The following is a 13,907-nucleotide window of genomic DNA, read 5'->3' as shown; positions in this document are numbered from 1 at the left end:
ATAGAAAACGGAGGAAGGAAGATACCTTATCAGGAACTTTGGCCCTCTGCCATCAAATCCGTTTGGAACCTAAATCATTTCAAAGAGATGAAAATGTCATTCAGTCTTGAAGAAACATAATTGATCCTAGATGGGATTAAAAATGGGATGACATGAAGGAATTGGATCTGAAGCATGATCTTGGAGAAAAGCTGATGATTGACACCAGGAAAATTCAGAGCAAGGAGGTGGGGAGAGGTAACTGCTTAGTAGCTCTTAAGTCTTCAGAGATGACAGAGTCTGCTTTAGTTACCTGAGGAGATTGGCCTCCACACAAGATAGATAAGGACGAAAACCCCAGAACAAGCAGCTTTCCTTAATTGACATGTGGGATGGCCTTGGCAGACAGAGAAGCTCAACCTACAGCAAGATAAGCTTGGCTTGTGGTCAGGCTGAAGGCCTTGTTGTCTTGAGTTGTTTCAGGTTATTAGGAACAATTTCCAGTCTGGGAAGCACTGAAAGGGAGAAAAGATGCACAAAGCATACAGTGTGCTCTTTGGGTATATAGACTTTCTACATTGTTAATACGAAAGATTCATCACATTTTGTAGAGTTTGTACACATGGATGAATCTGTGTTCATACTTCTGAAGGTTAGTGTCTCACATAACATTCATGCAAATCCCATATACTGAGTAGCAGGTTGGATATATGTCCGTCAGTCAGGCCAGATTCATTGCAAGTCTTTTAGGCCATAGACAGATTTCCTGAGTGTGATATTGCTGTCTGTCTTTATATACCACTGAACACAGGCCTGACCACCTTCTAGATTACCAAACTTATTTGAGAAGAATACAACATGATCCAAAGAGTCAAGGGGTAAGAGACAAGATTTAGCAGGTGTCATATTTTGATATATTTTCCATTCATTTTTCTTCTAGGAAGATTTTAGTTGTCATGTGGTCTACTTAAAAAGAAATTTTATAGATCCCTTTAGTACATAAGAGGACATTTTCCCCAACTCTTAGGCAAAAGTTTAAGCAGCTAGTATGCTTCTTATATTGAGTTGTTAGAGGTCTTTTAAAAATCACCAAGAGTTATGGTCACTCTGTTTTTACTTCTTTTCTTCTTTGCTGCACCTGATGATAAATCATTGCCTAGAGTGACCTAATGTGTACATGTGTCTCAAGTTTATATCTGTACTGTATTAATACAGAAAACATTCTGCTTCATAGATGGAGTCAACATATATCTCAAGTTAGTCCCAGAAAGTATTGTTTGGTTTTCTGGGGTTTGGGGTCTGCTCTATATCAAGATTTTGATATGTAAAGATTAGGTTTCCATGAGTGGCTTTGCACCAGCCAGAACTGAGAGTCTGTTACTTATAAGAGGTCATGGAGAGCAAATAATTCAAGACACATGGGGGTCTTAAGCAACATAATCCAGTTAGTTAATGGAAAAACTAGCACTGTAAGGTGTTGAATATTCTTTGTATGTAAGACATTACGGCACATTTTGATATGATTGTGTCTGGATAATCCCAATATGAAACTAGATTCAGGAGTATAATTGGGATGCACTTGAGCCTATCAAACACTAGGTGGCATATGTCTCTTTGTACACCTGATGGGTAGAAGAAGTGTGTTCAATTGGACTTGAGCATTGAGCAGGGAGTTGACAATAATTGCAGTCTATGATCTCTGTTTTTTTGTGTATTTGTGCAAGCTAAGTTGGCATCTATGACTCTAAAGCATGTCAGGATTGTAAGCGAGACATATCAAATTCTTGGTAGATATAAATACGTGTAAGGACTGTCGTCTCTAAGAACCTTCTCACCTTAGGCATCAGATATCTGAAGGGTTTTGAAAACTCATGACTTCATGAAGATAATCAAAAGGATTGGCTGAGGATGAGTGAAACCATTCAATGGAATGAGTATTATATTATTACACTACACAAACTTTGAATGGTAACAAGTGAAGGTGTGATATTAATTACCAATGCCCCATTAGTAGAAATTGGTCAAACCAGGTAATCAAGTGTAGTTAAGAGAATAATTTCTGTTCTGAACCAGTTTGGGATTGTTACATTTTTAGGTTCTAAGGATCTGCCTGTGAGGGATTAAAGCTCTTCTCTTCCACATTTAAGCTGCCGATGTTGTGTTCTTGAATCAGGAAGCTCTGCTCCTCTGCAGTGCTCTGTGTAAAATCTCTGCTGCTCATTAAGTCTCCCTGGAAGCTCTTTCTTCTTCTTTCTGCAGCTCTGCAGCTGTCTGTATCATTACACAGAGTACACTGTTTAGCAGGATGGTTGCCTCTCTTATTTGACCCCTCGTGCGTGGCAGGGGGAGAGGAAATTTAAATATTTCCTGTTTTGGTAGAACTTCTGCAACTTCCAGATTCAAGCTGAAACCTGATCTTCTATTTCACGGAAATGTAGATGTCAAGTTCTGTTCTCCAGGGGAACAAGCCAGTAGACAGATCCTGTATTATCGGGTGCAGGGCCCACTACAGACTCTCATGGTCCCTTAGCCTTGTTTTGTTCCTTTGTTTTCACTGGGATCTTAATAATCATCATTTCATGGTGCTACGTTAGGGGAGGAAAACAGTACTTGATAAAACTGTGATAAAAGTGAATGTCAGAATTTCTTGCTAATGACTGACCCAGTCATCTTTCTTCAATCAGAAATGGCTCAGCAAGTCTACACTTTCATAGTTTCATTTGACATGAGCACAACCACAAGAATCTCTCTTTGCATCTCCAGCTGTGAACTCTGGATTGTTTAGGTTGCTGTTATTGTTCATGGCAGATGTAGTGGGAGGGCTGGTACCATGCTGAGATTGGCATCGAGTACAGTTTGACTCATTTCATAGGTATGATGGTTTGCACTCTGTATTGAGAATGACGTGTTTTTCAATGGAGACATGGAGCTAAATAAACTCAGGAATACAGTTACAGAATACTGGGGTAGGAAATTTTAACAAGGTAACAATGTGAATTTCCATTAATGGGTATCTTGTACAACTAAAAGTGTAAGTCTTATATTAGAATGCTGCACGTTTTACAGAGAATTATGAGAAAGATGAATAGCACCTATATAAGGAAAATCTGAATAATCCTTGACAAAAACACCAAATGCTGAATGTGTGTACAATGCTCTATAAGGGAAAGAAGAGGCATGAAGAAAACCTCATGTAAAACAGAAAGGCAAACAAAGGCTTGCTAACATTCTCATTGCTCTTATCAATTTTTTTCCCCTAGGGATAATGGTTGTATACGAGACAAGCACATTTATCTACCCATGACATCTGTGCAGAGCATGGAACAGCGCCTCTCTCAGTCTGCAATTGCTTGTCACCCTGTGCTGGGGAAAATGAACTCTTGATATTTGGGAAAAAACAGACTTCGCATTCTTTGGCAAAGCACTGGTAATCGTAAGGTAAGCTTGCCATTTCATGTTATTAGCTACTTTGTAGAGAAACAAAAGGAGTGGAAAAACACTATATGTCTATTATTACTGACTCCTTACAGAAACAGAAAAATTGTTTTAGAAACGAACCTATTTGGTGCATAAATATGCTTTGTAAGAAAGGTTCCAATTGAAAGTTTGCAAACATTTAGGATGGCTTTTAACACTTAATTTGCTGAAGACACAAAACCACTGGAGTTCTCATGATTTTTATTGTATATAAAGGAATAGATGAACAGAATACAACGTCAGACTTTCAATGGAGGAAATCATGCTGTGTTGGCATAATCAAATCATCAATCACTGAAGGACTTTGAAAACCTTGTAGACATAAAAAAACAAAAAAACAGAAATGCAACCATGAACCCAAGCTCTAACTGGTATTTCTGATACAGTTCCTTTCTTACCCTGAAAGCCATACTCTTTTTCCAGTTAATATATTAAGTTCACTCCCTTTGTATGGTCCCACATCAGCCATTGCAGTGGCCAGAGATGAAATATCGGTTTCTTTGCTTTATAACTCTGGTGGGAGCTCAGAAACTATGCTGTAAATTAAATCCTGGTGGCCCCAGAGGAAATGCTTCTCTTGGTCTGTTTTTGAAAATTGCAGATGATCAGTGTAATGCTGCTACATTGCCAATATATTTTCAGGACTTTGCATGAAATAAATCTATTTCCTCACAAAGATGAATGCCTCCAATAGACATGAAAGTAGAACTGGCACAAGCAGAGTACCAGCTAGAGTACATTACCAGTTGCCTTCTGAGTCTCCCGGGAGGAAATGCACTCAATAATAATTTAATAAGTATTTATTGAACACCTACTTTATTCCAGGCACTGTGCACACAGTGATAAATAAGACAGAAAAAGCTATGGCTTGATTGGAGCTTACATTCTACTGTGTGTATGTCTGGAGGAAGAGAGACAACAAATAAGTTAACAAATATTTAAATTAAACAATTTAAAGTAATGTTAAGCAGTTTGTTTCAGCTATTACTGTTGTAGTGGAGGAAAAATAATTTTTCCTCTAACCCGTCTGAATTCTTGGCTGAGACTGTTTTAAAAGACAGATTAACAAAAGAAAACCAAACATTTCTTAACGTGTGCTTCATGTATACCTGGGAGATACACAGAGAGACTAACTCCCTGAGGTGGTCCGAGCCACCTATTTAAATGCATCTTTAGCTACAAAAAAAGCACAGTAAAAGAGGGTAAGTGTTATTTTGCAGATTTAAGTGGGTGCCTTCCCCATTGATAAAATTATCTTGTGATTTAGTCATCTTCTCTTTCTGGTACAGAAGGGAAGACACTTACAAATGGAGATTTGCTTTATAAATGTAACGTTCTTTACAAAAGGATAATTTCTGTTTTTAGAGCTTCTTTAGTGTCTGCTCTTTCTCAAAAACAATCAGCTCAAGATAATCTGTATGCCAAATAGGCATATTCTGGTGTGGCATATTCTGCTATGTTTCACTGTATGATCACCCCAAAACATAATGTCTTAAAACAGTTGTTTTGTTCTTGATTTTGTGGGTCTAGAATGTGGGGTGGATTTGGCTGGGTTAGAGTCTCTGATCCACATGTCATTAGCTAGAGCAGTCAGGCATGAAGGTTCTACTTCCAAGACAGTTTCTGTACTCATACACCTAGTGTCTCTGGGCGTTGGCTTTGGTCGCATGGTGTCTCATCCTCCAAGGACTCTTCAGGTGGCTTGGGTTTCTCACAAAATGATAGTGACACTTTTTAATGTGAATTCTGGCTTCCAAATATCACAAAGCAAAAGTTGTCAGAATAGTTAAAGGTGATTCTGGAAGGAGTACAATGTCATTTTTCATACATTCTATTGGTCAAATCAATCTCAGCACCCACCTACATTCAAGAGAAGGTTGAGAAATAAATTCTACCTCTCGACAGGCAAGTGACAAAGTCATACTGTTGAAGAGCAAGTAGGATGGGAAATATTTTTGTGCCCATCTTTGGAAAATGCAATCTGCAACATTCTTGAAGAAACGGAAACATGGGGGAGAATGATTGAGGGCAGAGGAAAGATAGACTTATTGTTAGATAGGGTAGCAGCCACGAGAAAGGGTGGGGGAAGAGCATTCCAGGCAGAGTGCAGTAAGTTCTAGTTTGAGCAAACTTGACTAGAAATGGTCAATTTACATTCACATGAATGCCCCATTAACAGTATTGATGCTGGAGGTGGCATGAGGAGTGGGAAGCTGAGAGACAGCAATTCACCTCGCCTTGTTTACCCACTTTCTCTGACTATCTGCTTCCGTTCTTCCTTAGTCATTTCCATTTTTCTTTACTGCCTAATTTTATGCGGGAGGTGATACGTTTCAATGCTGACTGCTTAGACACGGTTGTGGTACAAAGTTCCTAAATCCAATACAGACAAATGCAGACATATCAAAGTTGATGTTGCCTGTAAGTTGTCATGTTCCAGGTCACTGGAGCAGGGCCGTGTGTCTTGGCAGCACTGTGAGATGGAGCAGGGAGCCAGCCCTTCAACCTTCAAAGCATTTTACAATAATGTCTATCACAATTAATCAGTGTTTTGTCCCTTAATGTTTTTGCAAATTCAATTACCAATCACTGACCACAGCTTCTTAAAGCCTTCCCACGAAGTCATGTACACCACTAGCAGGTTATGAGGTTGTTAAGTAGCTCAGAAGTGAGGACATTCTTTAAGTTTTCCAGCACTAGAATCCCTTCTAAGTCACCAGTTCTTGTTCTGCTGAATGCCTTCAAGCAAACAGTCCCCAAATATGTTGCACAATGTATGTTGTGTCAATGGCTCTCATTTTTTTGTCTCTTGTGGTGCATGCAAATTTCTGGAGGGCTTTTGAAATGCAAACCTTCAGAGATTTTGATTCAATATTTTTGGAGTGAGCCCTGGGCATCTGTATTTTTAAAACATTCCAGATCATTCAGAGGCAGATGCTCAAAGGATACACCACTTTGAGTTAATGGCTTACGGATTTTTGGTGTCCATAGTATTTAAAATATTTGTTTAGGCCACAATATATAATTCATATGAAATAGTAATGTGAAATCCAGGTATGTTCGAGATAGTCAAGGACTATCATTGCATTTGACTTTGATGTAATCCTGACTGGGCAGACGCTTCATTCATGCCTTTCCATTTAATTCATTCAACAGCCATTCATTAAGCATCCACAGTGGGTCAGAGACTATGCGAGATGCGAAGAGAGTCACAAGGTTAGATAAGACACGATCTTGTTACCAAGGAGACTATGATTTTGACTTTTCATTTGTTAGTTTGTTTTCACTAATAACTATATTAGAGAATGACTTAATCACTGCTAGGAAAGTGAGGGATGGGAAAACATGGTATAATTCAATTTAATTCAATTCAGAATTAGGAAATTAGAGTCCCAGTTTACCATAAGTTTGTTTGTCTTGAGCAAAGGACTCTATCTCCAGTCTTCACTTATTTTATGTCTAAAGAACTCCGATCAGATAATTTTGAAGCATTTTTATACTTCTCAAATTCAATGATTCTGTATTAAGGATATTATAAGTTCATGCTAAAAAAACTAATGAACAAAGGAATGTAAAAGAATTGCTAATAAACACACAAAAAGATGCTCAACATCCTTGGTCATTAAATCACAGGTAAGTGGAAATTACAGTGAGATGTCATTTCACCTCTGCTAGAATGGCTAAAATAAAAAAGACAGATGATAACAAGTGCTGGTGAGTATGTAGAGAAACTAGAATCCTCACACTTTGCTGGCAGGAATGGGAAATAATGCAACTTCTTTGGAAAACAGTTTGGCCTGTTTTCAAAATAATTTAATATGAATTTACTGTATGTCCAGTAATTCTACTACTAGGAATCTCCCCAAAAGAAATGGAAGCATATGTCTTCACAAAGACTTGATATTCATAGCAGCATTATTCATGATAGTCAAAAGTGGAAATAATCTACGTGCTTAATTGAATGGATAAACGAAATATGGTATATAAATATAATAAGATAGTATTTAACAATAAAAAAGAATGGGCTACTGATGCATGTTACAATATGAATGAGCCTCAAAACATTATTTTAAGTGAAAGAAGCAATATGGAAAATAACCCATATTGCATAAGTCCATGAATATTCAAAATTGCTCAGAAAGGCAAACCTACAGAGACATAGTGGTTGCCTGAGTTTGAGGGTGGCAAGGAAGAGTAACTGCCAATGGACACAAGGGATATTTTTAGAGGGATCAACTTCATAAAACTGGCTTTTGGTAAGGGTTGCACATCTCTGTAAATTTACCAAAAGTCATTGAATTGTACACATAAATTTTGTGTGAATTATACCTTAATAAAGTTGTTTAAAAAATGAACAAACCGGTACATCTACTATTAAGTAGATTAACAGCTCAGGTAATACACCTCTTCACTCTAGTCTCAACTAGAGCTAGTAAATGTCTACATCAGGCAAAGAGAAGAAAATCTCATCTACGTATACCTCCTTCACACCTTACTTTTCTTCCAAATCAGTATTTTAACCCTATCTGAGGGATAAACTGTTGGAATACATGCTTTAAAATAAAGTTAGTTTCACAATTGTAACAAAATGATAATACTATTAGTAATATGATAATGATACCTACTATTACTATTATTTGATTTTATTCTCAATCCTTGCATTATCCTTGTTTCAAGTCAAAGGAGCAAAAAACAAATAAACCAAAATTCGAATTAGGAAAAGCATTAGTTTGGAGGAACCAAGAGCAGACTCAATGCTTCATTAGGACACTTACTTTTACTGATTGACTGGTCAATCTACAGTGAATGAGCAAATTCCTCATTTGGCTCTTGGCTTCCTCACTGCTCTAAGGAAATATCAGTGGTTGAGAACATACAGTAATTTTTTTTTCCATCTGACTTATTTTCCAAACATAATATCTTCAAAGTCTATCCATGTTGTTGGAAATGGCAAGATTTCTTCCTTTTTAATGGCTGAATAATATTCCATTGTGTACGTGCGTGCGTGTGTTTGTGTATGTGTGTCTCACACCTTCTTTAGCCATTTATCCATAGATGAACATTTAAGTTGTTCTTATATCTTGGCTTTAACGCTGAAGTGAGTCTGTTGTAGGCAGGATATAGTTGGGTTTTATTTTTTTATGCATTCATCTACTCCATGCCTTTTGATTGCAGAATTTTATGCATTTACATTTAAAATAATTATTGATAGATAAGGACTTACTAATTCCATCTTATTCATAATGTTTTGGCTGGTTTGTAGTTTCCTTGTTTCTTTCTTCTATCTTGCTGTCTTTCTTTGTGAATTTATGAGTTTCAATAGTGGCATGCTTTTATTCCCTTCTCTTTGTGTATCTACTGTAGGTTTTTGCTTTGTTGTTACCATGAAGCTTACATAAACATCTTATAGATATACAGTCTATTTTATGCTAACAACTTAACTTCGATCACATGTAAAACCTGTTCTTTTACTCCCCTCTCCTTTTATGTTTTGATGTTACAGTTTACCTCTTTTTATATTGTATATTCATTAACAAATATTGTAGCTATAGTTATTTTTTAGACTTTGTCCTTTAAAGTTTACAGTAGAGTTGAGTGGTTAACACAAGACCATATTACAGTTTTAGACTGTTCTGAATTTGACTGTATGCTTATCTTTACCAGAGTGTTGTATACTTTCATATGTTTTCATGTTACTAATTAGTATTCTTTTATTTCCACTTGAAGAACACCTTTCAGCATTTTTTGTAAAGCAGGTCTACAGATGATAAACTCCTTCAGCTTTTGTTTGTTTGGGAAAGTCTTTATCTCGCCTTCATTTCTGAAGGTCAACTTTACTGTGTCAAGTATTCTTGGTTGGCAGACATTTTTTTTCTTTCTTTCAGCACTTTGACTACATTATCCCACTCTCCTGGTTTGAAAAGTTTCTGCTGAGAAATCTGATAGTCTTATGGAAGTGTCCTTGTATAAATTTTTTTCTCTTGCTGCTTTTAAAATTCTCCCTTTATCTTTGATTTTTAAACAGTTTCATTATAATGTGTCTTGGAGCAGATTGTTTTGGATTGAAATTTGGGGGTGACCTATTAGACATCCTGTAAGAACTTGGATGTCTAAATTTCACCCCAGATTTGGGAAGTTCTCATCCTTTATTTCTTTAAGTAAGCTTTCTATCCTCCTTTCCCCTTTCTATTCTTTTGGCACACCTATAATTTGCATACTATTTCTTTTATAATATAATACAGTTCATGTAAGCCTTTTTTATTCTTTCATTCTTTTCCCTTTGTTCTCCTATGATTGGATAATTTAAAAGTTCCTGTTTTCTACCTCACAGATTCTTTCTACTACATGATCCTATTCTGCTGTTGACATTCTCTTTTACATTTTTGTTTTTAAATTTCATTCATTATATTCTTCAGCTCCAGAATTTCTCTTTGGTTCTTTTCATGACTTCTCTTTGTTCAACTTCTCATTTTGTTCATATATTGTTTTCCTGATTTCATTGAATTGTCTTTCTGTATTTTCTTGTAGCGCATTGATTGTTCTTAAAACAGCTATTTTGAATTATTTATTAGGTAAATCGCAGGTCTCCATGTCTTTGGCGTTAATTATTATGAAATTATTGTGTTCCTTTGGTGATGTCATGTTTCCTTGATGTTTCATGTTCCTTGCAGTCTTGCATTTCTGTCTTTGCTTTGCAAGTAGCAGTCACTGACTGACTTCAGGAGAGAAATACCTTCAGTCAGCCCTGCTAGGGATTCTGAGGGTCTCTCAGACCTTCTATATCCATATGTCTGTTCCACAGTTCTTTCTCCTGCTTGTGGCAGAATTCTTAAACTTGTACGAGTATGCCTTCTACTAATCTTGCAAAGCCAGGCCAAGTGCTGACAGTCTCCCTTTTGCTTTCCCTAGGCAGTGCCGAATGCTCAAGTTTGTGGTGTCTCCCAGACCTGCAGATTTGGGCCAGCTTTCTGCAAGTGCTCACTAGCTGTTTGTGAAAGCTCATTCTCACTGCCGTTGGGAATTCACACGGGGAGCTGGCTGTGGGGTGGGGGTGAGTGGGGGAGAGGTGTACAGAGTGCTGGAGTTGCCTGTAGGTCAGTTGGGGGATCCACAGTTGAGGCATCTTCAGTGGCTCACGGGTGGGCCTTCTGATTGGAGTCCAAGCTGCAGTTAATAGGATCCACATCCTGTTGAAATGTGCTGTTCTGAGCCCTGGCTGCTGTTCTCCCACCTGCTCACTGACTCCCAGTTGTGCAGCTCATGACTTAGTATTCTGGAGGAGGCAAGAGAGGAATAGTGATTTTTGGCAGTGTCCTGCACAGCTGGGGAAGCTGGGTGCTCACTCACATATCTGACTTTCTCCTGCTGGAGAAATCATGACTGACAAGGGCTCCCTTGGCACTAGGCCATGCTGTCTCAGGGGAGGGGTGACATGGGTAAGGTCAAACTGTTCCCCTTTCCCTCCTCAATGGGTCCAATCTTGGATTTATTTTTGTTGTTGTGTTTTGTGGTGTGCTGGGACTTTTCTGGTAGACTCCCAGACTTCTAGAAAGGCTCTCTCATCTGTAGATAAGGTTTTCAGGTGGGAATTCCCGCCCGTTCTCAGGAATTTTTTTCACTTTCCCATTCCCGAATCCTGAGAAAAGTTGGTTGGGAAATAGGGAAAATTGGTTCCTTGAAACCAGGTGGTTGGTAGAATTGGCCGTCACTTTGTGGAAACGATTCATCATGGAGAACTGAAAACTGTTTATATCGCGGGATTCGGGAACAGGAAAACAAAAAAAGTTCCTGAGAACAGTCGGGAATTCCCTCCTGGAAACCTTATCTGTAGATAATTGTCTAAATTAGTGTTCTTCAGAGGCTTTTGGATAATGACCAAGAGGGACTGGAAGTGGTTCACCAGCCACTTCAGGGTCCACAGGGTCTGCATGCCTACTGCTCTACACACAGGTGTGCAAGACTCCTCCCAGGCCCCTCTCCATATGGTGCTGGTGACAGAGCCCAAGTCAAATGGGCCTGTAGCTGCACCCTCAGAGATATGGAGCTGTTTCCAGACCTATAGCCAGGACCATGGTCATCAAGTCAGCCTTTTGGGTACAGGCTTGTTTCTCCTCGTTCCTGAATTGCACTGGGGTTTCATAATCTCCTGGATTATGGAGCTGGGTCCCACAGCTCCCACAAAGGCACTTTGTTTCCTGTGAGTGGATGCCAAATTATTATGATTGAGGTGAGGGTATGATCAAGGGATGTCTTATTCAGCCATCTTACTCAGACGTGGTTTCTTTTTGTGAGTTATTCACAGTCTGGTGGGGGATGGGGGAGAAACTGAAACATAAAAGATCAACACAAGAGGTGTGAGAAATGCTAGATGAAAATGAATGCAGACTTGGGTACTCTGGGAGCCAAGGAGAAGGGATACTCTCGCAATAAATTATGTAACCATCCTTGTCCATAATTTATTATATAACTAGTAGACTAGTTACTCTGAGTCTACCTTCTAGGCCAGCTTAACACTCAGCTTAGGTAAACAGGGAGACTCAGAATAACTAGCCATGGACAAGGATGGTTACATAATTTAGTCTCAAATAATTCAGTCTCAAATCTGGGCAAAGAAGTACGAGAAATTTCCAACTGCTTGCAAAATTATATCTTGAAAAATTATACTTCTCATATTTGCCTGATGGTTTGCAATTACATTAGTCAGTACAGATAACTTTAATTTATTCATATTTAGATATACATAATTGTGGGAAGGTAATATTTTAAGCTGTATGAATTCCTTAACCTTAAATGCGCAAACGCCTCCTGGGAAGTAGGTTCAAATGGTGGAGAGGCAAGAAAGAGTCTGAAGTCATTGGACAGACATCTTGTAAGTGGTTGAGTGGTATGTTGTACAATAACACGGGACTAAAGATACCAAGGGAAATGGGAAATGTACAGAAGACCATTCTAGCTTCTTTTACAATTCTGCTTAAGGATCTCCCTCTCACTACATGCAAGTGCTGGTAAGCAGGGAGTATTGCTGCTGTAAGTTAGTGATGATCTGGACCCAGAACGGCTGGGGACTTCAGCCAAAGCAAATCACACGAACAACCTGCTGGCCCTTTGCACTGTCAGCAACAGTGACATCCCATCATTGTGATCTGAAACCTGTCTTCTGATCTCATTCTCCTGGTAAACTGCTTGCTTTGTCATTGCTTCTCTGGTTTCACTCCCTCTGAGACTGATGTCTAAGCGCAGGGAAAGTTTTCTGACTGAAGCCAGGCTTCTTTCTGGTGGGTTTTTTCCCCTCAGAAAATCCTTTGGTTGATACCCTTGACTCCTGAAAAACTAGCAGTGATTCTAGGACCTGAGAGGTGAAACACATTCAGGATTCTGGCTCCTCAGAATCAAGATAATAATGAATCATTAGATGAAGGTGCTAGTCTATAATTTCTTTGAGACAGTCATTGTTTCTCAAAGGGTGATTCCTGGACCACCTGCATCAGAAATAACTTGGTGGGGCTTATTAAAACTGTAGATTCCTGATTCTATTCCAGAACAAAATATCGACTGACCCTGGGGATTCTTCAGTTTGTCTAAGTTTGAGAATCTCTGAGCTAGTTACCACAGTAAAATTTAAAATTCTATAGTTGTAAAGCATGTAAAAATTGACTGACAAACAGCAGGACACCCTCCCCCTACCCCCCCTCGAAAGGGTCAGGGTGGTCAACAAAAAGAGAAGCCTGAAGAGAACTGCAAGGGCCTGTTGAGGCAGAGCATCAAGAGTGCATCCAGCAGGCACCCAGTAGGGCTAGAGGAGACTTTTCAGAAGACGGTGGACCACGGTAGATAACACATGTTGCAGCTGCCATCCCAACAAAGGAGAGTTTGCACACATATGCATTGAGTGGAAGTGCTTGCTGAGTCCACATCAGGATTGACTTTCTACTCCATTCCCCTGGAATTTACTGAGCACTTCCTGTGTGCTTATTAGTGAGCTAACTGCTGTTGAGATACACAGAAAAGTACCAGGGCTGTTGCCCTTGAGGAACTTGTGGTTTAGTTGGGGAGCCACCCGGAGAGGAGCCCAAGAAGGGCAAGCAGTCCCATAGCATCATATTCAGCGAAGGAAACAAAGAAGGGAGAAAGTGCCTGTGATGGCATTTGTACAAATCGTAATTACTGCTACAGTTGTCAGTATAGATTCTTGAGAGTTCATCAAAGGCCACACCCACTTCTCATAGCAGCACTGCTGTCAGTGGTACCATCTTCAACATAATTCCGCTGTGTTTTCTCCTGCAGGCCTGTGGTTGTGGACACTGCCAGGAGCCCTGGCAGTGATGGGTGATGGGGAGGCCTCACGAAGCTTCCTTTGTCTGATGCTTTCTTTGTGTTGTTGAAGGGCAAGACAAGCCTGTGCAACCTGCCAGAATGAATTACAGTTCCCATGGACTCCACTCAAATGAAAT

Source organism: Rhinolophus hipposideros (assembly GCF_964194185.1).
Source record: "Rhinolophus hipposideros genome assembly, chromosome: 6".
NCBI lineage: Eukaryota > Metazoa > Chordata > Mammalia > Chiroptera > Rhinolophidae > Rhinolophus > Rhinolophus hipposideros.
Note: the sequence above shows the minus strand (reverse complement) of the source record.